The 27,990-nt window shown below is 37.3% G+C and overlaps 1 protein-coding gene across 1 annotated transcript in view; it reads right to left on the reverse strand.

Annotated features, from left to right (window-relative positions):
• Positions 1–27,990, reverse strand: part of IL1RAPL2 (interleukin 1 receptor accessory protein like 2) — a 1,145,014-nt gene that overhangs the window by 457,798 nt on the left and 659,226 nt on the right. The window lies entirely within an intron of this gene.

A 27,990-nucleotide genomic window follows, 5' to 3' on the forward strand; every position in this document is an offset into this window, starting at 1 on the left:
TTTACCGTGCCTAACATAAATTAAACTTTATCATAGGTATGTATGTATAGGAAAAAACCATAGTATATATAGTGCTTGGTACTGTCTGTAGTTTCAGGCATCCATTGGGGGTCTTGGAATGTATCCCCCACAGATAAGGGGAGACTACTGTATATAACTAATTTAAAATTTCCCCAGTCAGTATAGCCAACTAAACAGCAAAGCAAGAAATAAAGGTAAATCTTCATATTTTTTCATTTGGCTAACTTTTGTTGAAAATTAGCAGTGAGAGGTTCCCAAAGATATTTTGTGCTTTCCCCTGATCCCCTTTTGTGTTGCTGTGACTCCTCCTCTACTCTCTTCCTCTACTCTCTTCAGCAGTTTTGTTTGTTGTGTCCTCTGCACCAGCAGACTCAAAACAGACATGCCAATTATATGGCTGTGATCTTTGTTAGAAAATTTTCACATCTGTGTTGGGTGAAAAGCTCCATCATATTAAAAAAATAGTAACTGTAATTCAATCCTATTCTCTCATGGAATAGGCTCATTTCTGAAATTACTCCAGTCATTATTAAACTCTAGTTTTTTTTTTTATAAAAGTCTACAGAAATTTCCTTTTACCTTGGCTCCAAGAAAGCAGAGCTCTGGTGAATGAAAACTGCAGGATCTTGAAGAACTTGTCCACTGAACTGTGGGAAATGGTGACAAATCCAGGAATAATGTGACCCATTGTTTTCCACAAAGGACAGGTAAAGGGAACAGCACATCACTTACATGTAGGAACAAAATGTTTTTTATTACATTATGATCTATTGTTCCAAATTGCTTTTGCTCAACTCTCTAGTTTTAGTTATATCATATTACAAACAGTTCAATCACTGTGATGTAAACCTGCTAAGATAACTTCTAACATAGCTCAATTGGATCTGTTACTGTTTTGAAGCTGAATATCTGAACTGAAAGGGCTCTTAATGTTTAAGGTACTGAGCGCATTCCTAAAGGGAAAATTGAAGTTTACATTAATTTTTCTAAGAATTATATTTAGAAATTTAAAGATTGCCTGTGCCAAGGTTCTTTTTAAAGAAGTGAAACTATATGGTTCACAGAAATGTAAAATGTAATAGTTTTGAAATATATGAAGACATGTTTAACCCCAATCATAATAAGATAAATCAAATAAACCTACAATAAGATATAATGTTTTTGCCATATGCTTGGCAAAGAGCAAGACATTTGAGGAAAAACTGTGCTGACAAGGTTTTGGGGAATCAAGTATTCTCAGACACCTTTTGATGTCATTATACATATGTATAACCTCCCTGGAAATGGAATTGCTGGATACTTGTTAATATCACCATTCATTTTATCAGCATTATTAGGAAAATAGTCTTGAACTTGTATGGATCCCACAAAAGGGTCTTGGGGCTTCTGAGAATACTTGATTTATACTTTGAGAATCACTGTTACGTGCAATTGAATAGTGGATGATATCCAAGAAACTGGAAAAAAAATGATTGCATTTAAGTAAGGGGTTGGAGGTACAAGAGAGATTTTTCAGTGCATACATATTTGTAGTTTGTATTTTTTTGCTGTGTGCTAGTATTACATATTCAAAAATAAATAAAGACTGACAGAGGTATCCTCTTTGTTTCTTTAATAAAGCTAAGTGACTTCACCAATAATTCCTAACAGAACAAAAGGCCTATGTTTGAGAATTGTGGCTTATATTTCTGATGACTTTGTGATCATTTCATAAATGCCACAAATCCATTATGATAATTTGAGAAGCATTAGAATTCAGTTGGACACAGGCCTTCACGATAAAGTTTCACCCTTGTTTCCCTTCTCTCAAACAGTTAATGAAGAGTAAACAGATATTTAAAGGCCATAGGAAGGCCTTTTGCCATTGAAAATATATACCTCTAATACATCTGTTCTATAAGATTCTTGTTTCCTTTTTTTTTCTAAAGCACAAAAAGTTGTACAAAGGTCCTAGTGAACTCAATTCTCAAACATCCTGTTCTATGTAAGAGGCTTAGACAAGTAGTGATTCAGCACAAAATGTAATAATTCATTATACTTTAAAGGGTTTTGATTTTGATCAAGCCTAGAGGAGGCTTTAAATAGGCAGAAATGGTCTTTATGAGGGACTAAGGGCCCAGCTGTGGATTTCATCTGATGGCCCTTCAGAGCCATGTGTCCCAGCACTTGACCCACTTTTGCCTTAGCAAAAGAGAAATGTTCCTATTAGAAAAGTAAAGTTCAATGAACTTGGACGGTTCACTTAGAGGAAAATCCAACTCCATTAAGCATTAGTAAAGCATCTGGTTTTTCAGTATTCACTTCTCTAGTGTAAGGATACTCGATTCTAATCAAATTTGAGCAAGAAATTTGTACTCCTTCCGACATACTCAATACTGGAACTTCAATGATCTTGGAGACTTTGGTATAACCATCAACTCAATCAGCCAAGCAGAAAATAAGGAATGTATTCACTTAACTTCTTTTCTCTTCCCCCTTCCCAATTTATCACCACTAAGTCCTCTAATATAGAAATCTTCCCCCACTTAAAGTCTTCAATGGCAATGAATCATCTGCAAGATAAAATCTAAGTTCCTTAGCATGGCACCCAGGATGCTGAATCATTTGGCCCTTTGCCTATCTCTCCGGCCCTTCTTCACTTGTCCACTTGATAAATTACAATCCATCTTTCAAAACAATATTCTGATGTTTCGTACAGATGTTTCAACTGTATAAAGCATTTCAAGATAAATTCTGCTTATGGTTACTGGACCTTTACCCACTGCTGAATTCTCTTTGTTGAAAGTCACCCCCTTTGCAAAGCTTTCCACCATGCTCCACCTCAACCCAAGATGAATTCTGTGTTCCCATAATATTTTGTTCATATTTCTACTGCAGCACTAAACATGCTATATTATCATTGTTAATGTATCTCATTTGTCTACAATACCATGGATTCCCTAGGGACAGAGATCAAAGCTTATTTATCTTTGGGTTTTAGCACCTGGCACACAACAGACCAATGCCCAGCACACAACAGGCTCTTAAGTAAATGCTAATAAAGGAATAAAGAAATACTCTCAAGGACAAGAATATGAAAAGGCATCATGGTATAGTGAAAGGAAAACAGATGTAAGGATTGAGATTTTTGTCAACTAGCAATAGCCATGTTTCTAAATCAAAAGGTCAGTTCTGATCCCTACCTTACATGACCAGTCAACAGCATTCAACACAGTCCTCATTCTCCTTGATCCACTATCTTCACTTACTCCCTCTTGGTTTTCCTCTTGCTTCATTGGGTGCTCCTCTTCAATCTCCTCTGTAGTCTCCCTCATATCACCGGCCTCTAATGCTGGCATGCATTCACAGTTCAGAACTTGGACTACTTCTGTTATCTAACTACATTCCCCAATGATCTCATGAATTTGCTTATCATTTATATGCTGTTCACTCCCAACTGGATTTCTCTATGGTGGACTTCTCCCTTCAACTCATGTACTCAACATCTCCACTCAGATGTCTGAGATGTCTCAAATTAAACATGTAGAAAACCAAATTCCTGATCCCTAATCTTCCCCATCTCAATAATCAGCAAATCCACTCTTAGTTACACAAGCCAAGAAATCTGGAATCATCTGTGACTTGTCTCTTTCTCTCACACCCCACACTCAATAGAACCAAAAACTGTTGGTTCTAACTTCAAAATATAATCAGAACTCTATCACTTTTAATTCCCCTTGCTGCTAACACCCTAGTTCAAGTCACCATCATCTTCCCTCTGGACTATAGCAATATCCTCTTAATTGGTCTCCCTGCTCCAGTCCTTGCCTGTTAAGTCTGAGTTCCACCCGGGGTCCAGAATGCACCTTGTAAAATATACCATACCATGCCAAGTCTCTGCTCAGAACCCTCCAATGCTTTTCATCTGTGAGTAAAAGCCAAAATCCTTACAACTGCATACATAGCCCTACATGATCTGACCCTACCACCTCCTCAAGACATCAACTTCTAATTCCTCTCTAATTCTCCACTGTTCACTCTACTCCAACCACTCTGGCCTCCTTATTGTTCAGTGAAGCCTAAAGGCTCTCACCCAGGGCCTTTACACTTGCTACCCCTCTGCCTAAAATAATCATTCCTGAGATATCAACACGACAAAAATCCCTCCCTTTTGCCAGGTCTCTGTTCAAATACAACCTTATAAATGAGGCTTGCTCTGACCATTCTGTATAATATAGTCAAAATTCCCTACCATCTTGCTTGATTTTTCTCCACAGCACGCCTCTCTCTCCATCCCTCTCTCTCCCAAACACACACACACACACACACACACGCACACACAGCTCATTTGTTTATTGTCAATCTACCTATCTTCCTCCACTAAAGTGTACACTCCATGAAGATAGTTGGGGTTTTTTGCAACTACTAAATCTTCATCCCCTAGAATAATACTCAGAGTATATTAGATGCTTGATAAATATTTGTTGATTGAATGGATGACCAAACACACTGGTTGTTAATATCAAGCAAGTCACTTCGACCCTCTAGATTCTTATGATCTCCAATCAAATGAGAGTTTTAGACTAAAACTTCTTCCAGTTTCATCATTCTATGAACTTATAACTTAATCTTCTTCTCAATCATCTCAGGCCTCCTTAGCACACTATCAGGAAAAGTATGTATTCAGTAAATTCTTATTTGTGTTCTATGATTTGGGATTAGAAGGACCTGCATTCATTAATAGCTCTTCCGTGCCAGGCAGAATTTATATGCAATATGACTTTTAATCTTCATGATAATCCTATAAAGAATTTACTATTCTCACTTTACAGATGGGGGAAACTGACACTCAGAAAAGCTAGGTGCCTTGTTCAGGTTCATACAACTGGCAAAAGGGTAAGACAAGAATTAAACTCTAGTCCGTATGGCAAGTCCTGTGCCCATTCCAATAAACTAGCTTTGTCCTATGAAGGTTAAAAATGACAGTTTTAACAAAAAGAAAAAGACAGTACCAATACCTAATTGTAACTTAGTTTGTGTGGAAATGACTGAAAGCCTGTGATGAAGGCCCATTATTTTGTAGCCAGCCCCCCGCAGATTATTTTTCCCAGAATTCCCTCTTTGCAAACAGTACCACCACCACCACGACCCAAGGATGCATACTAAAACAAGCATGATGTGATCACCATTTTCCCCTAGTCTATGTAGTCACTCATATACAGCCATAAGGTTAGGATATAAGAATTCTAATTTAAAGTAAATAAAAGGGGGAGTGTTTTTCCCCCAGTATATGCTCAGAACAATTCACTAGAGTCCATTAAATGTGAGAGCCATGCCCAAACTAATCAAGTGACAAAGAGTAGATAGATGATTTCCTGGGACCTGGAGTGAAGGGGATTAACTACAACTTTGTAGGGTTACATAGTAGCAGATATTTGTCAAAACTCATTAATGGGTGTGTTTTATTGAATATAAACTTTATCTCAATAAAGTTGATTTAAAAATAAATGAATGTGAGAAAAATCTATTTAGAAGTTAGTTAAATAAAACAATAAAATAATAGGTACTGCCTTAAGCAAAGCTGAGGAATTAAATGGGAGTATATGGAAGAAAATTTGAAAATAATATTTTAATTTATAAAACTAAATAGCAAACTACCCTGTTTATTTAAAGCAGGATTTAATTTGCCCCAATTTGATTTACACACAACTTTTCAGGAGTCTGTTGTATCTTATAATGAGAGAGGAACACTTAAGAGTCTGCCAGAGATTGAGAAATCAGTCAGTGACACTAGAAATTGCCTCTTGACTCATAGGCATAGAATATACAGCCAGGTTGCATATTGTACTAAGCGGAGGATAGAGAAGGAGGAAGGGGGAAAAGGGTATCTTTTCCTTTACAAAGCTTAATGTCTAGTGAACATGTCCGACAAATGAGTGCATATAAATCCAAAATAACCCAACTCCACAATGACCCCTCTATTCTTTGGCCTCCCTGAACACAGTTCCCTAACTCTGTCTAGTCTCTAGCCAATTCCCCTCCTCTAGGCTTCCATAGCACCCTTGGCAGACGCCTATCAGATATTTAGTCCACCACTGAACTCACTGTAACTACATGCTGATTTTCTGTACCCCTCCCTGATTAGACTGTGAGGTTCTTGAGGATAAGCACCAAAATTTATTCATCTCTGAATCTCCAACACCTATCATGATACCTAGCACATAGTAGCATATAGAAAGATCTGTGATTGAATAAACCTTGTCGTACCTGGACCTCTCACTGAAAGGCACCACAATCCATCCAGTTGAACAAGCAAGGAGCCTAAGAATTACTTAAGAGATAGCCTTCTACTCATCTAATACTCCATATCTAATCTATCATCAAGTCCTGTTGATTTTACATTCTAACTAGCCCCTCAAGTCCATCTGCTTCTCTCCATCACCACAACTTCCACCCTAGTCCAAGTTACTATCACCTCTAGCCTAGACTAGAGCAATCCCATCTATTCTGGGTCCCCTCGAATCCATTCTCCATACTGAAATCATCTGATGGGTTCATTGCCATACCCTTCCTTAAAATCACTTTAATGGCTTTCCATTACTCTTAGGATAAAGAGGCAATCTTTAGTGTGGCATAAAGGCACTACATTGTCTGTCTCCTAATCGCCACCTTAGCCTCATTTTATTCTAGTCTTTTCCTCCCTCACTTCACTCCAGCCAGCTGAAGTTGGCCTTATTTTAGCTTCTGGTATTTACCATGATCTCTCCACAGAGCACAGTTGTACATGCTGATGCTTTTGCGAGAAAAGCCCTTCCTTCCTTTCTTTTCCTAGTTAATGCCCATTTACACTTTGTATGTCTGCTAAAGCTTTACTTTCTCTAAGAAGCCTTTCCTGAACTCTCTGATTAGGTCAAATCCCCCTAATACATGTTCTTTTAACAGATGTAGCTCTTTCCTTCATACTATTTTCATAATTAAAGCTTCATATTTATTTTTCTGATTGTTTAAGTTCTGTTTCTCCCACTAGATTTTAAGCTCTTAAATGTAATAACTGTGTATGATTTTGCTTCCCACTGCATTCCCAGAGCTTTGCACAGTGTCTGTCATACAGTTGGATCTCAAATATATATATATATATAAATATATATATATATATTTGTGTATGTGAAATTTTGAATTTTATTTACTTTGTTATACAGCAGGTTCTTATTAGTCATCAATTCTATACACATCAGTGTATACATGTCAATCCCAATCGCCTAATTCATCACAACCCCACCTCCACCCCCCCCGCGGCTTTCCCCCCTTGGTGTCCATACATTTGTTCTCTACATCTGCGTCTCAAATTCTATCCTGCAAACCGGTTCATCTGTACCATTTTTCTAGGTTCCACATATATGCATTAATATATAATATTTGTTTTTCTCTTTCTGACTTACTTCACTCTGTATGACAGTCTCTAGATCCATCCACATCTCAACAAATGACCCAATTTCGTTCCTTTTTATGGCTGATTAATATTCCATTGAATATATGTACCACACCTTCTTTATCCATTCATCTGTCAATGGGAATTTAGGTTGCTTCCATGACCTGGCTATTGTAAACAGTGCTGCAGTGAACACTGGGGTGCGTGTGTCTTTTGGAATTATGGTTTTCTCTGGGTATATGCCCAGTAGTGAGATTGCTGGATCATATGGTAATAATATTTTTAGTTTTTTAAGGATCTTCCATACTGTTCTCCATAGTGGCTGTATCAAATTACATTCCCACCAACAGTGAAAAAGTGTTCCCTTTTCTCCACAGACTCTCTAGCATTTGTTGTTTGTAGATTTTCTGATGATGCCCATTCTAACTGGTGTGAGGTGATACCTCATTGTAGTTTTGTTTTGCATTTCTCTAATAATTAGCAATGCTGAGCAGCTTTTCATGTGCTTCTTGGCCATCTGTATGTCTTCTTTGGAGAAATGTCTATTTAGGTCTTCTGCCCATTTTTGGATTGGGTTGTTTGTTTTTTTAATATGGAGCTGCATGAGCTGTTTACATATTTTAGAGATTAATCCTTTGTCCATTTGATTCATTTGCAAATATTTTCTCCCATTCTGAGGGCTGTCTTTTTGTCTTGTTTATGGTTTCCTTTGCTATGCAAAAGATTTGAAGTTTCATTAGGTCCCATTTGTTTATTTTTGTTTTTCTTTCCATTACTCTAGGAGGTGGATCAAAAAAGATCTTGCTGTGATTTATGTCAAAGAGTGTTCTTCCTATGTTTTCCCCTAAGAGTTTTATAGTGTCCGGTCTTACATTTAGGTCTCTAATCCATTTTGAGTTTGTGTATTGTGTTAGGGAGTGTTCTAATTTCATTCTTTTACATGTAGCTGTCCAGTTTTCCCAGCACAACTTATTGAAGACACTGTCTTTTCTCCATTTTATATCCTTGCCTCTTTTGTCATAGATTAGTTGACCATAGGTGCAGGGGATTATCTCTGGGCCTTCTATCTTGTTCCATTGATTTATATTTCTGTTTTTGTGCCAGTACCATATTGTCTTGATTACTGTAGCTTTGTAGTATAGTCAGAAGTCAGGGAGTCTGATTCCTCCAGCTCCGTTTTTTTCCCTCAAGACTGCTTTGAATATTTGGGGTATTTCGTGTCTCCATACAAATTTTAAGATTTTTTTGTTCTAGTTCCATAAAAAATGCCATTGGTAATTTGATAGGTATTGCATTGAATCTGTAGATTGCTTTGGGTAGTATAATCATTTTCACAATATTGATTCTTCCAATCTAAGAACATGGTATATCTCTCCATCTGTTGGTATCATCTTTAATTTCTTTAATCAGTGTCATATTTTTCTGCATACAGGTCTTTTGTCTCCCTAGGTAGGTTTATTCCTAGATATTTTATTCTTTTTGTTGCAGTGGTAAATGAGAGTGTTTCCTTAATTTCTCTTTCAGATTTTTCATCATTAATGTATAGGAATGCAAGAGATTTCTGTGCATTAATTTTGTATCCTGCAACTTTACCAAATTCATTGGTTAGCTCTACTAGTTTTCTGGTGGCATCTTTAGGATTTTCTATGTATAGTATCATGTCATCTGCAAACAGTGACAGTTTTACTTCTTCTTTTCCAATTTGTATTCCTTTTATTTCTTTTTCTTCTCTGATTGCTGTGGGTAGGACTTCCAAAACTATGTTGAATAATAGTGGTGACAGTGGACATCCTTGTCTTGTTCCTGATATTAGAGGAAATACTTTCAGTTTTTCACAATTGAGAATGATGTTTGCTGTGGGTTTGTCGTATATGGCTTTTATTATGTTGAAGTATGTTCCCTCTATGCCCACTTTCTGGAGAGTTTTTATCATAAATGGGTGTTGAATTTTGTCAAAAGCTTTTTCTGCATGTATTGAGATGATCATATGTTTTTTTATTCTTCAATTTGTTAATATGGTGTATCACATTGATTGATTTGTATATACTGAAGAATCCTTGCATCGCTGGGATAAATCCCACTTGATCATGGTGGTATGATCCTTTTAATGTGTTGTTGGATTCTGTATGGTAGTATTTTGTTGAGGATTTTTACATCTATATTCATCAGTGATATTGCTCTGTAATTTCCTTTTTTTCGTAGTATCTTTTTCTGGTTTTAGCATCAGGGTGATGGTTGCCTTGTAGAATGAGTTTGGGAGTCTTCCTTCCTCTGCAATATTTTTGGAGGAGTTTGAGAAGGATGGGTGTTAGCTCTTCTCTAAATGTTTGATAGAATTCACCTGTGAAGCCATCTGGTCCTGGACTTTTGTTTGTTGGAAGATTTTTAATCATAGTTTCAATTTTATTACTTGTGATTGGTCTGTTCATATTTTCTATTTCTTCCTGGTTCAGTGTTGGAGGTTATACCCTTCTAAGAATTTGTCCATTTGTTCCAGGTTGTCCATTTTATTGGCATAGATTTGCTTGCAGTAGTCTCTTAGGATGCTTTGTATATCTGCAGTGTCTGTTGTATCTTCTCCTTTTTCTTTTCTAATTATTGAGTTGAGTCCTCTCCCCCTTTTTCTTAATGAGTGTGGCTAATGGTTTATCAAATTTGTTTATCTTCTCAAAGAACCAGCTTTTAGTTTTATTGATCTTTGCTATTGTTTTCTTTGTTTCTACTTCATTTATTTCTGCTCTGATCTTTATGATTTCTTTCCTTCTGCTAACTTTAGGTTTTGTTTGTTCTTCTTTCTCTAGTTCCTTTAGGTGTAAGGTTAGATTGTTTATTTGTGATTTTCCTTGTTTCTTGAGGTAGGCTTGTATAGCTATAAACTTCCCTCTTACAACTGCTTTTGTTGCATCCCATATGGTTTGGATCGTTGTGTTTTCATTGTCATTTGTTTCTAGGTATTTTTTGATTTCCTCTTTGATTCCTTCAGTGATCTCTTGGTTGTTTAGTAACGTATTGTTTAGCCTCCATGTGTTTGTGTTTTTTAAGTTTTTTTCCCTGTAATTCATTTCTAATCTCATAGCAATGTGGCCAGAAAAGATGATATGATTTTAATTTTCTTAAATTTACTATGCTTGATTTGTGACCCAAGATGTGATCTATCTTGGAGAATGTTCTGTGCACACTTGAGAAGAATGTGTAATCTGCTGTTTGTGGATGGAATGTCTTATCAATATCAATTATATCTATCTGGTCTATTGTGTCATTTAAAGTTTCTGTTTCCTTATTTATTACCATTTTGGATGATCTGTCCATTGGTGTAAGTGAGGTGTTAAAGTCCCCCACTATTATTGTATTACTGTCGATTTCCTCCTTTATAGCTGTTAGCAGTTGCCTTATATATTGAGGTGCTCCAATGTTGGCTGCATATATGTTTATAATTGTTATATCTTCTTCTTGGATTGATCCCTTGATCATTATGTAGTGTCCTTCCTTGCCTCTTGTAAACACTCTTTATTTTAAACTCTATTTTATCTGATATGAGTATTGCTACTCCAGCTTTCTTTTGATTTCCATTTGCATGGAATATCTTTTTCCATCCCCTCACTTTCAGTCTGTATGTGTCCCTAGGTCTGAAGTGGGTCTCTTGTAGACAGCCTATATATGGGTCTTGTTTCTGTATCCATTCAGCAAGCCTGTTTCTTTTGGTTGGAGCATTTAATCCATTCACATTTAAGTTAATTATAAATATGTATGTTCCTACGACCATTTTCTTAATTGTTTTGGGTTTGTTTTTGTAGGTCCTTTTCTTCTCTTGTGTTTCCCACTTAGAGAATTTTCTTTAGCATTTGTTGTAGAGCTGGTTTGGTGATGCTGAATTCTCTTAGCTTTTGCTTTTCTGTAAAGCTTTTGATTTCTCCATCAAATCTGAATGAGATCCTTGCCAGGTAGAGTAATCTTGGTTGTAGGTTCTTCCCTTTCATCATTTCAAAGGGATTTGCCACTCCCTTCTGGCTTGTAGAGTTTCTGCTGAGAAATCAGCTGTTAACCTTATGGGAGTTCCCTTGTATGTTATTTGTCATTTTTCCCTTGCTGCTTTCAATAATTTTTCTTTGCCTTTAATTTTTGCCAATTTGATTACTATGTGTCTCAGCGTGTTTCTCCTTGGGTTTATCCTGTATGGGACTCTCTATGCTTCCTGGACTTGGGTGGTATTTCCTTTCCCATGTTAGGGAATTTTTCAACTATAATCTCTTCAAATATTTTCTCGGGTCCTTTCTCTCTCTCTTCTCCTTCTGCGAACCTTATAATGTGAATGTTGTTGTGTTTAATGTTATCCCAGAGGTCTCTTAGGCTGTCTTCATTTATTTTCATCCTTTTTTCTTTATTCTGTTCTGCAGCAGTGAATTCCACCATTCTGTCTTCCAGGTTGCTTATCCGTTCTTCTGCTTCAGTTATTCTGCTCTTGATTCTTTCTAGTGTAGTTTTCATTTCCGATATTGTATTGTTTATCTTTGTTTGTTCTTTAATTCTTCTAGGTCTTTGTTAAACATTTCTTGCATCTTCTGGATCTTTGCATCCATTCTTTTCTGATGTCCTGGATCATCTTCACTATCATTATTCTGAATTCTTTTTCTGGAAGGTTGCCTATCTCCACTTCATTTAGTTGTTTTTCTTGGGTTTTATCTTGTTCCTTCATCTGGTACATAGCCCTCTGCCTTTTCATCTTGTCTCTCTTTCTGTGTATGTGGTTTTTGTTCCACAGGCTGCAGGATTGTAGTTCTTCTTGCTTGTGCTCTCAAATATATTTTAAGCAAATAAAAAAGTACAACTATACAGAAACAACAGCAAGCTAAAGAATACACAGTTTTACTTCTAGGAATTTCTATCGCTTATTCAATAAATATTCTTTCATCTTTGAAACAAAGTTGTTTCAAGCACTGTGCTAAAGAGAGGAATGCAAAGGGGCAAGATTGATATAACTCCTGTCCTAATGGAACTTAACTTCTAGTTTAATGAGAGGGTTATTTTTCTAACACTTTTATTTATGAAGTCATATATTCTATAACTCAACTAAAGTACTATTTTTACTGAGTAAGTTATTTGCACTTTCTAACTTTTAATGTATTATTAGAAGCTGCTCTGTTCTATCCTGTGTCAAGGCTTTTCTGCTCTTGAGCTGATTCCATCTGCCAATATACTATATGTGAGGGCCGTTTCCTTCCTTTCAGCCTACTAAGTAGGTTAGTGGTAGTAATAGTAGTAGCAGTGGTAGTACTAGTACTAGTAGTACTGGTCATAGGACCAGTAAATAATATTCATAATGACAATGGCAATGATAGAAATGGGTATCATTTACTCTGTTATCTCAAATTCTCTCAAGAACTCTGCAGGGTAAAAGTATACAAACAGATGTAGACATGCAGGCTTAGAGAAGTTCAATAACTTACCCAGGGTCATTTGGCAAGTTACTGTTAAAGAAAGAATTTGAAACCAAATCTTTCTGACTTTAAATCTTGTGCTCTTTCCACTCACCATACTTTTTCTAGAGCAAGGGAGACTGCTGGGGTGATTTTCTCAGTTCTGCTTCCTGGTATCTCCCTGCTAATAGACTTCAATGTTCATGACATAGTTCATGAGTTGATTTTGTAGTGCATATAATCCCTAAGGAGGGGAGAAGGTTTTAAGGATCAAAAAATCTTTGGAGTACAAAATTGACTTGTGAACCAACCAAAAAGGGATAAATATGGAGTTTGTAAGGGCTAGTTTGAAAATTGTCCTCTTTTAATGTACATTCTGAGAATTAGTGAAGAATATCAGTTAATAGCTTCTGGAAAATGTCAAAAATCCCACATACTTCCACAGTTTTGCTTGAATGACTTTTATAAACCAGATAAGCAGAACTCTCTGAAGTCTTTACATTAATCTGATTTAAATATTTCAATTATAATGAAGATATCAATTAAATTTGGCATAAAAAAGCCTCTGAGGCAAGATTTAGGACTAAGTTAGAAAGGCACTGTGGAGCAGTAGAAAGTGGTAGAAAGCAGCATTGTATTAGGACAAATCCCAGCTTATCTACTCCCAAACTGTGTCTTTAGGGTACATAAATTAACCTCTCTGGATTCTGCTACCTCATGTAAAAACATGAGGGAATCAGATCATATTCTCATCGAAGTCTCTTCTAGCTCTTATCCCCTCCTGAAGCTATTTCTACTTCGCAGATGTTACTGGGTAAATCAAAAGTCTGTGTAGCTAAAATCCAACTGAGTAAAAATCAATTGATCAATCAACTGAAAAAGAAGCCTCCAAGAATTGGAGAATATTTGATTGACAGGACAGTATAAATGTGTGCTCTCTCTTGCAGAAGCTCTAAGGAAATTATTTTGGCTATCTCTCCCGTATCTTTCTTCTTAGTCCTTCCCATCCCCAGGCTTACATAGACCAGCTGGTATGGTGTACCTGCATGCCCCCAACAACCAGTGCAGCAGCAATTACTTTAGTGCCTTTGCAGAGAAGAGACTCAGAAAAATCTTCCTAGAATTGAGTTAAAATGAGGAACTATAAGAAGGAAAGGTGTGCAAACCAGAAAGCACAAGGGAAGGCAAGCCCTCTGGGCTCTAAGAGGCACAGGCTAAGGAGCAGGGTTTATGCACAGTTGTGAGGGATTTTAGTTGGGAAACAGGTACCTAACATCCAAATGCTGGACCCTGCTTATCTGTGAGAAAAATCATAGCTCTTCCATTGTGCATATTCCCAAATATTCCAAGAATATGAGTTATTCTCCCTGGCACTCAAGGTCCTCCAGTAATCAAGTCTACTTTACCTATCTAAATTTACCTCCCAATGTTCTCTAGCACAGTCCCCTGGCTTCACCTTCTCATTCAACTTGAGGAGGTATGGATTATAAGCTTAGAAATTAGAGAGATTCGGGGCTTCTCTGGTGGTGCAGTGGTTAAGAATCTGCCTGCCAATGCAAGGGACACGGGTTCGAGGCCTGGCCTGGGAAGATCCTACATGCCGCTGAGCAACTAAGCCCGTGCATCAGAACTACTGAGCCTGAGCTCTAGAGCCTGCAAGTCACAACTACTGAGCCCACATGCCACAACTACTGAAGCCTGTGTGCCTAGAGCCTGTGCTCCGCAACAGGAGAGGCCACGACAATGAGACGCCCGCACACTGCAACGAAGAGTAGCCCCCATTCACTGCAACTAAAGAATGCTTGTGCACAGCAACAAAGACCCAACACAGCCAAAAATAAATAAATAAATAAATTTATTTATTTAAAAAAAAAAGAAATTAGAGAGTGGCCTTCAAATTCCAACTTAGTCCCTTAATAGCCGTGTGACCTTGGGCAAGTTACTTAACCTCAAGAGTTTTGATTTTCTTACCAGTAAAATAATAACACCTACTTCACAAGGCTTTTGTGAAGTTATCATTCAATGAGGTGATGAAAATTATCATAATAGCTATCATTTATTGTGAACCAACTACATACCAGGTTCTATGCTCCTCTCATTGTCCTGCACTTAGGGAATTATACTCCTGTTGGAAGTAAACATCAAATTAAGAATTCAGAACAAGGTATCCCAAAATTATAAAGGCAGCTGCTAGTCTAGGTAGGCAGTCACCTTCAGAATGGCCAGCAAGCTTAAGTGTCAATTTTATCTCAGTAAACCTGGGAGGGTGAAGAATGATCAGCCAGTGCTGAGTATCCCAACAGCAGGATGTGTGCATGCACCAGGAATCAAGGACCGGGCCCCGTGCAACAATCCAAATTAGCAGACTTTTATTCAAAATTGAGGAGATTTAGCAATAAGTTTGCACACCTCAGTATTTTCTTTATTTTCATTAGGGTGTAAAAGACTTAGGAAATCTGAAGAATTTGAAAGGAAATTTAGAATCATGTTTCCTAAAGTGTGGGATTGGAATAGGGAATGGACAGCTGTATACTTGCTGTGTGGCCTTGAGCAAGTCATGTAACTTCTTGAATCTGAGTTTCTTTATATAAAAATTGGGGCCCGTACTTTGAAGGGCTGGAGTAATGATTAGAAATAAATATTTGTAAAGTGATTTATACGGTACCTGAAATAGATTATAAATAGTGTCTGTAGTTATTATGGCAATAGTTATATTCCTCTAGCTCTGACGGATTCAAATGTCAGCTAAATACAGGATGTCATTCCCACATATCAGCAAAAATACAAGTACAGACAGCATGCCTGATATTTAGCAAGTTGATGAGGTTTGGAAAAATCATGATAAGTGGCTTTATTACACTGTCCTGATCCTGGAGAAAATATGTAACACAGGGCCTAGGAGCTGCAGTTTTCATTGATCTCCTATAGTAATCATCAGTTGCCACACACAATTTAGTATTTCATTGTATTCTACCTTATATACCATGCAGACTGCTCCCAAATTTATACCTCCATCCCAGACTTCTCCCTGAATGCAGGACTTACATATCCAACTGCCTATTCAACATCTCCTCCAGGATGTCTAGTGGGTATCTCAAATAAAAATGGCCAAAACAGAACTCTTGGATCTTGCCACAAAATCTTGTCTCCCCCACTCTAATTCAGTTCAGTAAATACAACTAGTGTCTACTCTATTACTGAAACCAAAAACCTAGGAATCATCTTGAGAAAGTCCAGTCATTTTTATCTCTATAATATCTCTTGAATCTGTCCACATTTTACTATCTCTATCACCACCACTCTAGTCCAAGGCATCATCATCTTTCTTTTGGATGCTGTAATGGCCTCTTAACCTGTCTCCCTGCCTCCTTCCATCTATTATCCATGAAGCATCCGAGGAAGATTATTTTTACGTAAGTCAGAAGGAATGTGACATTGTTCTACTTAAAATCATCAAAAGGTGTCCTCCCACTCTAGGATAAAGACAAAACCCTAAAAGGCACTGTGTTATCTGGTCCTTGCCTACCTTTCCAATCTCATTTTGTCCCACTCCCCGTCACTATTCCCTGTGATCCAGCCACATCACTCTCTTTCTGTTCCCTAAGCATGCAGGGATCTTTGGCACCTCAAAGTCAACACATGCTATTCCCTCTGAAATATTTTTCTGATCATCTTTCACCATGATGGCTTTTTCTTAACCTTCAGGGTCCAGCCTAAATGTTATTTTACTTCAAGTAGACCTTCTCCAATGGTCCAATATAAAGTAACAGCCTACCTACTTCTCAGTTATTTTCCTTTATATCACTTACTGCAATTATTAATTATATACTTATACATGTGTTTTTCGTTTTGTCTCTTATCTATTCCCACCCCACATTACACTACAAGCTCTATTAGGGCAGAACATGTCTCTTTTAGCTCACTTCTACTCTGCACAATGAATATTTGATGAAGGTTAAAAAAAATCAAATATATTCATTGTGGATCCAGGGTTGATAATCACTGTATTAGACACTAAATACTTGTTCACTTGTCCCAAAATGTCCCTTTCACCTTTCAGCTCATATTGTAGACAGGACGTAAATTAAATAGCATTGTGAAGATAATTTTACTGGCACAAAAGATAAGGATATTGATATTAACAGATGTCCGTTTTAGAAGCAAGGTGGATTAGATGATTTAATTATAATGTTAAACACCTTTTATCAGAAAAAAAATTCAAGCCCAATTATTACTCATGCAACTTTTATGCCAAAGTTTATAGTGAAGCTATGATGCCCTGAATATCAAAATTGAGCAAACGACTCAGGGTATTGATCCAATATCTCTGAACATTATTATTACAGCCTTGCCATCTCATTTTCCCAGAGTACAGCTGAAGAGAATTATCAGAAATTACAGGTAGGGTCTGATGCAAAGAATTCAAAACACACAAAACATTAAAATTCACTCATCCAACAAATATATCAAATGATTACTATAAGCCAGAAACACAACCGGGTGTTTTTTCTAACCAGTCAGAGAGGATCAAGGCAATGTGCCCCAGAAATGAATCAACCTTCTCTGCCTGCAGACCCATGCCTAAGCATCTCATCACTTAGGCTTCTGCATCTGGTGCTTCCCAGTTATTTCTTAGGATCCCCACTGGAGAGTGGTGCCAAATCATGGGAAGATTTCTAGCTATATAAAGTTCTCCTGGCACCAAGAAATGATTTATGGACTTGAACTGATGAATTATTTTCCTATTTGACAGCCAAAGGAGGCCATTTCACTGCCTTTTATAAACCACCAGTGATGAATTATAATGCCATAAGGAATTGCTGGACAGGAAAAGGCCATTCTCCTTAACATGCCTGTTCTAGGGACTCATTTCCACCTCAGCTTTGTCTCTGCAGCCTTTGCTATTGGCTCACACATCATTAAAATGTCTTGCTGGCTGCAAAAGCTCATTTATACAGACAACATTTGCTCTGACCACCTTAATTGACAAATTATTCCACATGATTGCATCTCCTTGAATGAAATAGTTTTGCCTAAAATACAAACATATGTAGCCCTTTGCTTGAGTTTGTCATAGCTCCTAGTTAACTTCCTAATTTTTAAAATTCATCCCCTGTAAATGAAGCACCCTATTAAAAATATCAATTTGTTTTAGACAATTTATCAGACTGTTTTCTTGTGGTAAAATGGCTGTGAGATCATTTTTGCAAGTGTTCCAGTAATAATGATGATGATAATGATACTAATCATAATAATTAATATCATTGATTGAATACCTACTATTTCCCAGACACCATTATAAGTGTTTTTCATATATTTTCTTCACTCAGCACAGCTACTACACCTCCCCATTTTGCATGGAGAAAAAACTGAAATTCAGAAGAGTAAATTAAAGTTCTCAAAGCCACACAGCTACAAGGATTTGAATCAGATTTTTCTGGTTCTAAATCAGGACATAAGGGAGCAAATCAAGTTTTCAGAGTTTTCCAAGGGTCTTCTCTTAGAATCATACTCTTTGTTTTGCTAAGATTCCTGTGTGTGTGTGTGTATGTGTGTGTGCGCATCTGTATCTTAACCTTCTACATATAAGAAAATTTTTTGTTGTCAAATCAGATCATAGTACTATGAGCAATACATTGTTCTATAAGCATTTACTAGTGGAAGGGGCTCAGGCTTTGAGAAAACAATAGCCACCTGAATCTTCATTCTAGCATCATTGTTCAGTTGTTGTAAAACACTGAGAGAAATTACCTAACATCTCCAAATTTCAACTTCAGCATCTGTAAAGAGGGGCTAAGGTGACAATACCACACAGGATCTTTTTGATACTTAAATGAAACCATATCTGTGAAAACATTGAGCCAGCTCCTAGCTCCATAATTGTATTTTGTGTCTAAATGTCAAGATAAACCTTTGTATGGGGAACCAAGAATCTTGGAGAACATTAATCTAACTGGTGAGACAAAACCTAAACAAAGATGTCTAAGATAATTAATTATAAATTAGCATCAGTCAGTGTGGTGAAAACTTTTATAAAATTGCCAAGGGAATTTAGGAGAAATAAACAGGTGATTGTAAAATAAAGTTAATCAAAGTTAATCTGTGAAGACTTCCTGGAGGAAGTCCAGAAGTGCAAATATGTCCTGGCAAAGAAGAGTATGAAGGCATGAAGTAGGCAAACAAGCAGGAAGGTAAGGAGTTAATGGCATTTATGTAGTACTGTTATGTGCAAGAGCCATGCAGGTAGTCTGTGGCATGTTGCTTTAAAAGCAAGGTTTTAGAACAAAGGTGGGTTCAGATCCTAGCCCCACCACTTACTAGCCGTGTGACCATAGACAAGTAACTTAACCTGAGTCTCCATTTCTTCCCTTACAAAATAAAGACAATATTGGCAACCTTCCAATGTTGTTGTGAACTTTGACTGATTGTGAAGTACAGTGCCTGACCCAATAAATGGGCATTCTCTGAGCATCTACTCCACTGTGTTGGATCTAGTTCATGGCTAATCTCCCACCATACTAAGCTTCTAGTTTTCATCCCTTTACAAGGGTAGCTTGATAGAATATTCTCAGCCTTCTCAAACCAATGCTTTCAGGTTAGCAGAGAGCAAGGTAGCTGAGAGTCTCACAAATGAACATAATGGAACTAGGGAAATCTGTGCCCATGGATCTAAGGTGCCTATACACCTAGGATTCATAATGTAATTCCTTCCTAAGAACTCCTTCCCCCACCCCTAACTCAAGTCAGAAAAGTCAGTCAAGGAGTCAATGATCACCTCAGGTGCTGGAAGAGAGCCACTGGAGCGGAACTGGCCTAGACTGGGCACGTTTGCCACATCCTGCTGCTACGGTGCTCTAACTTGCTCACCCCCAGCCCTCCCAGCAAGCTGGTCTCCCGCACAGCTACTTGCGAAAGACTCCCACAGGAATGAATGTTCTCATAGTCCCTGACTTTGCAGAGGAACAAGAGTGTCTTTCTGCTGATGGGACAGTTTAATAGTGTTCGTTCATCTCCCTGTAGGGCATAGAAACATGACACAAAAATTTTCCTAGGACAGAGACTGGAAATGTCTTTGATCCTGGCTGTCACTAATAGGGTAAGAGATAGCACTGTGTCATAGGTTGAGGCAAAGGAGGGAAATAAGGGGGAGAAAGGAGAGACAAAATAAGAGTAGCAGAAGAGGAAGGGAAAAAAATCACTCTAGACTGACATTCAAGGCCCTCCTTCCCACTAATTCTAAGTAGGCTTTTTTTATTCCTCCTTGTCCCCCAAGGTCATGAGTAGAGCTGACCTTGTTTCTAGAGGAAGCAAACAGACACCTGTAGGGTATGAATTGTGACACTGTGGGAAAGGCCCCCCACAGGCACTGCAAAGCTGCCAGAAATTCCCACCATTAGTCATGCCTATGAGTTACAGAATTGAAATATCTATTAAATTGCAAATATGTTAGCTTAGAAGGGAAACATTTTGGCCAATATCAGTCATGAATTCTTTACCTCTTTGAGGTATTAGATTAGCCCCACCAGAAAGCAAGGATCTGGGGAGATGGGCTACAGAGAAGACATGACATTAGGACATTTAAAAGAGCTAGAGAGGGACAAAGATGTCATTCAGGGTGGGCTGGGTAGGGTAGGAAAGGCCAGGGTGACCCAGGAAAAGAGGGAGGCCTAGGAGGAAAGGCAAAGGAGCTGCTGCAAGCCGGTTTGGGTCATAAGATTTCTGTACCTGAAACTGTGCAAAAGAACAGTCAATTATGAAATGCACAGTCAGTCATGTGAAAGCTCCATTAATGTAGCCAAGAACTATTGACTGCTGAGGTCTTTCCTCATTAAGTCACAGAAAAGGTATAAATGAGATATATTCTCATACGATAATCGGGATACAGACATTCAGATCATATCAACTGGCTGCTGAGAGGGAACAGGAAGGAGAGAGAACACACGCCAATGATTTGTCCCCCTTGGTGCTTCACATGGCACTGCTTCGATGCTGCTCTAAGGTGGCTGCTTTATCCCCAGAGCTCTTCATTTATCTGTAACATTTGAGACCAACTTGCTTCATCATCTAAATCGCTCTTCTCTGGAAGGTGATCAATTTGTCAATACCCCTCCTGTAGTATTACATCCATAAATTGTGCCCTTCACTCTCTGCTTGGATCGACCAGTCTGTTGGATGGTGTGATTAGGATAGCTTCTGAGTGCTGTTCTCAGTTTGTCTATTAACTGCTCTCCGGACCACTTTAAGATTTTTTTCCCCACTTGCTGCTGGAGATGGAAATCATGGAGCAGAGTGTGCACCCACCACACAGCCAGTCGCTTGTTTAAAAGTGCTACTGAACCAAATTCTTTAAGGCAAAGGCCACAAATAGGCAGCCCTCAAACAGAATTTAGCCTGCAGGCATGTTTTATTTGGTCCACACAATGCTCAACAAGCCAGGGATTTCCACATAAAAATTTAGACTTCTAGCATCTCTTCAAAAATTAGAGGGCCTAGCAGCACTGGATCCTTAATTTCATATAACAGCAATCAGCTAGGGCTGAGTTGGTACTGCAAGGACTCTCCAACTTGCTCCCCTCTGTGGCCTCACACACTCACTCAGGTATATGACCTGCCTGGCTTCTAGAAGCATTTTGAATATTGATTAGGGAATTACCCCTTCACTGGCCTAGCGTCAGCCATCAGCAGTAAATGCTTTTCCTTTTAAAGAAGGAATCGAATCAGAGCTATTTATTCTTAAAGCCAAAACAGTGGATTGGCAAATAAGCATTTTAAATAACAGGTTATTTCAGGGATCCTTAGCTCTGGAGACCTGAGCTCTGGAGTCACCATTTTTGGAGTCCTCTTTTGGGTTGCATCTCCTTTTTATCTGGCCCAGAACCCAGGATTAAGGGACTGTGGACAGAGTAACAGGGGGATAGGATAGGAAAGTATTGTGTTAGGAATCAGCAGATACGGGTTCTAGTCCTGGCTATGCCATTCACCAGTTCCCAGCCCAGGGCAAATGGCTTAAACACTGAGCCATAATTTACCCTGCTGAAAAATACAAAATACAAATAATGATAGCAACAACAACAACAATCTTTGCCAACTCCATAAAGTTCTGTGAGAAACAGAATGAGATCTCAGAAGTGAAAGTGCTTTGAAATTATAAAGTTCTCTACAAATACCAAGCTGTCTTATTTGTGCCCAACTGAAGCACTCATCAATGAAATAAGCACCCAACCAATCCAAGCTACACATAATGTCTGAGTACTTACTATATGCTCAGCACTTGGGGAGATGCAAAAGAATTGGTCAACAAAACCCTGTCCTTAAGGAGCTTATAGGCTAGTTGAGAAAATAAGATAAACAATGGAAAACAAGATTATAATTGTAACATAAAGATAATGCCTGCTAAGTATATTACTGAAACTGTTAGAGATACAGTCATCAGTAGGATGCCAGTAGACCCAGGTATTCACTTGACTACTCAATTAGCTTTTTTTTTTTTTTTTTTTTTTTTACAGTTTATTCTGTGGAAACAGCATCTTCAGATACTCTCAACCAGGGGAAAAGTGTTACGTGGTCATACAGTTTAGGAAATGTTCTAAACTATGGCCCATCTTCCTTTTAGAAAATTATAATATATATTAGAATATTATATACACTAAGATGCCCTGAAATGCCTTGCAAGAAGGAAAGCTATATAACTTTGACCTAGCAGATAAACACATTGCCACAGAACTTCTCACCATTCTCTCTTCCTTTCCTTTTTCTCTCCCCAAAGTAACTATTAACATCTCTTAGAATTGGAGCTCCATAGAACACAGTTGGGGAAACACTATTTGTCCTAATGAACATATTTTAAATTTTCACAGCTTCCAAAGGGAATAAATTCTGTCTCTACCTGTCTCCTTCAAGAACCACATTAGAAACTTAGATCCTATGCTCCTGGTTGCACAGAGTAGACATTGATTTTTGTGATGATTGGTCTTTACCAATTGAATCAATGTTGTTTAACTAGACTGTTCTCTATTTCTTCACTTCTACTAATTTGAAATCATTGCCATAACTGCAATGAACCTTACTGGAATTGATTTTTTTTTCTCAATACGGATTTTCTATTAATAGGGCCACATGGCATCAAAACATGCAGCCTGGCAAATTCTATCTGCTGTACATTCTTGCTTTTCCTGGAACCATGTTGCTCCTTGTTTCTCTCCTGGCACTGTCCTAAGCTCAGATTTAATTATGTGTCCCATTACTACTAATCTCATCTAAGGTGCTAACTGAGAGCTAAGGACTAGGCTCCAAAATGTCAAGTGTATTCTTTTTAGGGTTATCTAAATTCCAGCAGGGACTTCAAATTGAAGACCAAATAGTTAATGTCTAAAAAGGTCATTATAGTGGGATGATGTACACTGTGATCAATATTTTGGCATCTTTTTCAATGTATATAATATGGGTGAAATTGTATGGTTTGTGCTTGGTGATGGTTGAAAAGTTATAGTTGAGAGTCAGAAAGACCTAGATTCATATTTGTGCTTGGCCAATTACAAAGTATGTGACCTTGGGACATAGCCTCTTTAAGTTTTAGCTTCTTATTCTATAAAATGAGGACAATAATAGTAACCACTCTCATATGGTTGTTGTGAGGAATAGATGAGAAAATGAATGAAATACACTAAGCACAATGTCTCCTTCACAGTAAGCTGTCAATAGACATTAGCTCTCAGGGTGCCCCTATTATGATAACTTAGTTGTTGGCTTAGAGATCACTTCTCCTGATGCATTATTATCACTCAGTCAGAATCTCCACTTCTTTTTATTCCCCCATCTCTCCACCATATCTCTAAATTCCACTGTTTTTCCTAAACCCACTCTCACCCCAGTGTCTCAGGATTAACTGTAGAGGCATGAAAGAACAAAGAGCCAGGGCCAGGAAAAGCCCATTTTCAAATCTGATGGGAAATTGCTTCCTCTGTGTGTAAACAGATGCCATTCTTCACACCAAAGGAAGGTTACCCTAACAAGCTATGCAGTCTAAGTGACACCTTCAACAATGCACTACAGTTGGTTTTAGCTTTGCAAAGTGAAATTAAAAGCACTTACTGAAGCCATGCATTTGAACATCTTCACCAAAGACTGATTCCAGCTTCCAGTTTGCAATTTAATCAAACCTTGCATGACCAGATTGATTTTCTGCTATTATAGTAATCCAGCAGCAAATCTTTGCAACCTATCCATAGAATAAATCTCTCTTTCTAGCCATGACATTAAGACACCAATGGGTTAAGAAGTCTCTCATCCCTAATAAGTGAAGAGTCTCAAGTCAGGAGCCCTAGAACTATCTAAGATAATCAGGAGTAGGGGTATTATTTGCATATTCACCAGAGAACAGATTAGTGTTTTTTTTCCTAAATAGTCAATATGCTTTTCTGAAAAGGCATAAAATCATGTATTTATGAATGATTTGTTAGGTGAAGGGTGAATTATCTTCTAAATAGAGTTAATTAGTATTGGCTTCCTGCTTGGGTTCATTTTTGGGAGCCCCTATAATTTATGTCTGTCATTGACCTTCTCAAGGTAGACGTTCTCCTCTATTATAATAGGAGACCCTATTCCATTATCTTATCCACTCTCTCCCACTCCTCTTCTCCTTCTTCTATTATCACCTGTTCTACATTCTCATGTAGTCAACCTTTCCTTCTTTCCTTATCACTTTGACTAGGCTTCTGCACAAAATTCAATGTGAGAATAAAGGAAAAAATATCTTTAAAATAGCAAATATCCACCTGAAAAATGCTGTGGGAAATACAACTGTTAGTTGTTGGTATCTTTGGCAAATGACCTAAATACCCTGTTGTATATGTCTATATGTTGTTAAACCACTCCCTATTTATCTGCAGCCTCTAAAAGTATAAAAAAGAAATGTCTACAATAACAGTACACAGGTCTTCTATGATTTAAATATTAAAATGATTCCAGAAAAGTTGCATATAAATCAAATCCTACTTAAATGCAGCTGGCTATTTAAAGAAATCTCATGACAAATTCTTTTATATTGAAAAAATAATTTCATAAAGCCAAAGATTACCTTCTATTTAATCAGTTTTGAATAACTAGATCTTTTTACAACCGGTATATTTAAAGCAAGTAGTACCTATACACTTTAAGAGAGCACTTGTTTCACTGAAGAACTATTTCTGATTTATAAATTTAAAAGAACAGTGAGAAAATAATCTTTTAAAATTTTGATAATCTTTTTAAACTTGCATACTTGCAATACACAATCTTAAAAACCTCTACCTACATGATTTTGTAATTAACCAACTCTATGATTTTTGTATTAATATTCCTAGCCCATGCCTGCATATCGCTAAACTCAAAACAAGTATAAGTGGGTTACTCTTTAAATAATCCCAGCCTTATATTTTGAAATATAAGAGGACAATCTGTTAATTGCTCGTTTTTTTAACATCTTTATTAGAGTATAACTGTACAATGGTGTGTTAGTTTCTGCTTTATAACAAAGTGAATCAGTTATACATATACATATGTCCCCATATCTCTTCCCTCTTGCATCTCCCTCCCTCCCACCCTCCCTATCCCGCCCCTCTACGTGGTCACAAAGCACCGAGCTGATCTCCCTGTGCTATGCGGCTGCTTCCCACTAGCTATCTATTTTACGTTGGGTAGTGTATATATGTCCATGCCACTCTCTCACATTGTTCCAGCTTACCCTTCCCCCTCCCCGTATCCTCAAGTCCATTCTCTAGTAAGTCTCATCTTTATTCCCATCTTGCCCCTAGGTTCCTCATGACCATTTTTTTATTAGATTCCTTATACATGTGTTAGCATACAGTATTTGTTTTTCTCTTTCTGACTTACTTCACTCTGTATAACAGTCTCTAGGTCCATCCACCTCACTACAAATAACTCAGTTTTTTTTCCTTTTTATGGCTGAGTAATTGCTCTTTAAACAAGGAAACAAGGAATAATATAGCTTAGACAATATTGCAAATAAAATAAATCTTCACAGAGCAACCTCTTGAACTTCCATACTGAGAAGACATTTTGTCTCTACATCAAGTATAACATTTGAACTCTGTGAATAAATAAACTTGATATATACTTACATGAACAATGACTCAAGGATAAGTTTGAATTATTTTTTTCTAGTAAGTAATATATACTCAGTATATTTTTATTTAAATACCAAATGAATAAATTACTGTTTCAGTGGCTGAGGTTTTATCCTCACCCTCCCTTGACAGATTTCCCTTAGTGATCAAAACTCTGTATTTTCATGACAGCTGTTAGGAGCTTAGGTGAAACAATTTGGGACCTATGAAAATTAGTTTTGGTGTGTGTGTGTCTGTGTGTGTATGTGTGAACTAACATGCTCACTAGGGAATCATACCTGTGACTGACTTCTTTGGCACCATTTTCTCAGCTAGTATTTCTCAAAGCATGATCCTTGAAAGGCATGCAAGAGATTCCCCAGGACAAAAAGATAAATTCCCTGTCTTACTGATGTACTAAATTAGAATTTGGAGGAGAGAGATGGAAATCTATATTTAAGGAGCCTTATCTTTACCATACCTGGGTTCTTCCATGTGATTCTGATGCACATTAAAGTCTGAGAAACTCTGAGAGGTAGAGTTCAGGTGAAATTTTAAATCCCCAGTTCAACTTTTCTTAAAGTTTAGGGCAAGTGAATTAATGCCTTATAAGACACCCAAAATAAGCTCCAGAATCTAAAAACAAACTAAAGAAACAAATGTGTTGTCACCATAACCCAACAGATGGAAGCATAAAAGAGGTTTGATATTTACTTTATTCTGGTCCAACTTAAAATATAAGCTAAACACTATAATGTTACAAACTTTACTAAATGACCTCCAAATGGAAGTGTTCTGAAAACATCAGATAAGGATTGTGTGACTGTGGTCAAAGTGATAATTCTGCAAGGATTTGTGCATGGTCAGGCCACTTATGAATGATGTATAACTGCCTATGATTGACTCTTCTGCTTGAATGAGGCAGGAAGTCTAGTTCATACTAAGGGAATCAGAAATTAAACAAAAGCAGATCTTTGCTATTTGGATTGGCCAAATACGGTAGTTATTTTGAAAGCTCATGGAGAAGCAACGTGCAATTCTAATCAAAATAATAATTCAAACCTTCACAGAAGGTACTTTACAATTTCAGACTAAGAAGTAGAACTGTCATGTATCAGAATAGAGAATGAACTAAAGTATATATATTAAATTTTAATTAATTTTAAAGTATATATATATTGATTTTTATTTTTACTCCTTTTGTTAACATTTAGAATTTAGAAAAAGATGAAAAAAGAAACTAGTTGGCTCTCAGGGATCAAAAACTAAATCAAATATATGTTATACAAATGAACTTATTAAGCAAGTATCATTATTAGTAGACTGATTTTAACACTATCCCATAAAGGTCAGCTAGCCATAAACAAAAACAATATAGAAGAAAATCTATATTCCTAACATTAATGAGTATGTTGTAACTAAACAACTAGTTGATGTCAACATTAGATGGTTAAACAGGTAATGCTCAAGCTAATAAGTGCAATAAATATTACACTTGTCTGGATAATGTCGAATTTTACCATGGCTCAGATTTCACCCACAATACAAAAATGTGTGTGTGTACTTATACACACACACATACATCTAAAACATATATAAGAAGAATAGAATTAGTCAATATTTGCTCAGGCACAATAGTAGGTGGACCTTTTGTCACACTGTTTCTTAAGGTCCATCACACCCATTGTCAGGGATAATCTTTATGTCATTAGGGTCTGTCCTATTTTGCTGAAAATTACTTACTAACATTCTCCACCAGGTAAGAATATTCTGAGTCTCTCTCTTCCATTGTGAGTAGAATTACTAATTTACAATTTGCTTGTACTTCTGATGTAAAACACACATGTGCATGCTATTCATTTGGAGTTGCTCCATTTAAGAATCACTAGAACCTCACAATAACATCACTCATTTATGAGAAATTCTATATAAATGATATTTTGGATGCAGTCCAAGAAGATTTCATTACAAAAGCCCAACAGAACCTCATTCGGAGGCAGCCTTCACCTGCAAGAAGACTCCACATATGGGGTAAGTCAACATT

Source organism: Globicephala melas, chromosome X (genome assembly GCF_963455315.2).
Source record: "Globicephala melas chromosome X, mGloMel1.2, whole genome shotgun sequence".
Lineage (NCBI taxonomy): Eukaryota > Metazoa > Chordata > Mammalia > Artiodactyla > Delphinidae > Globicephala > Globicephala melas.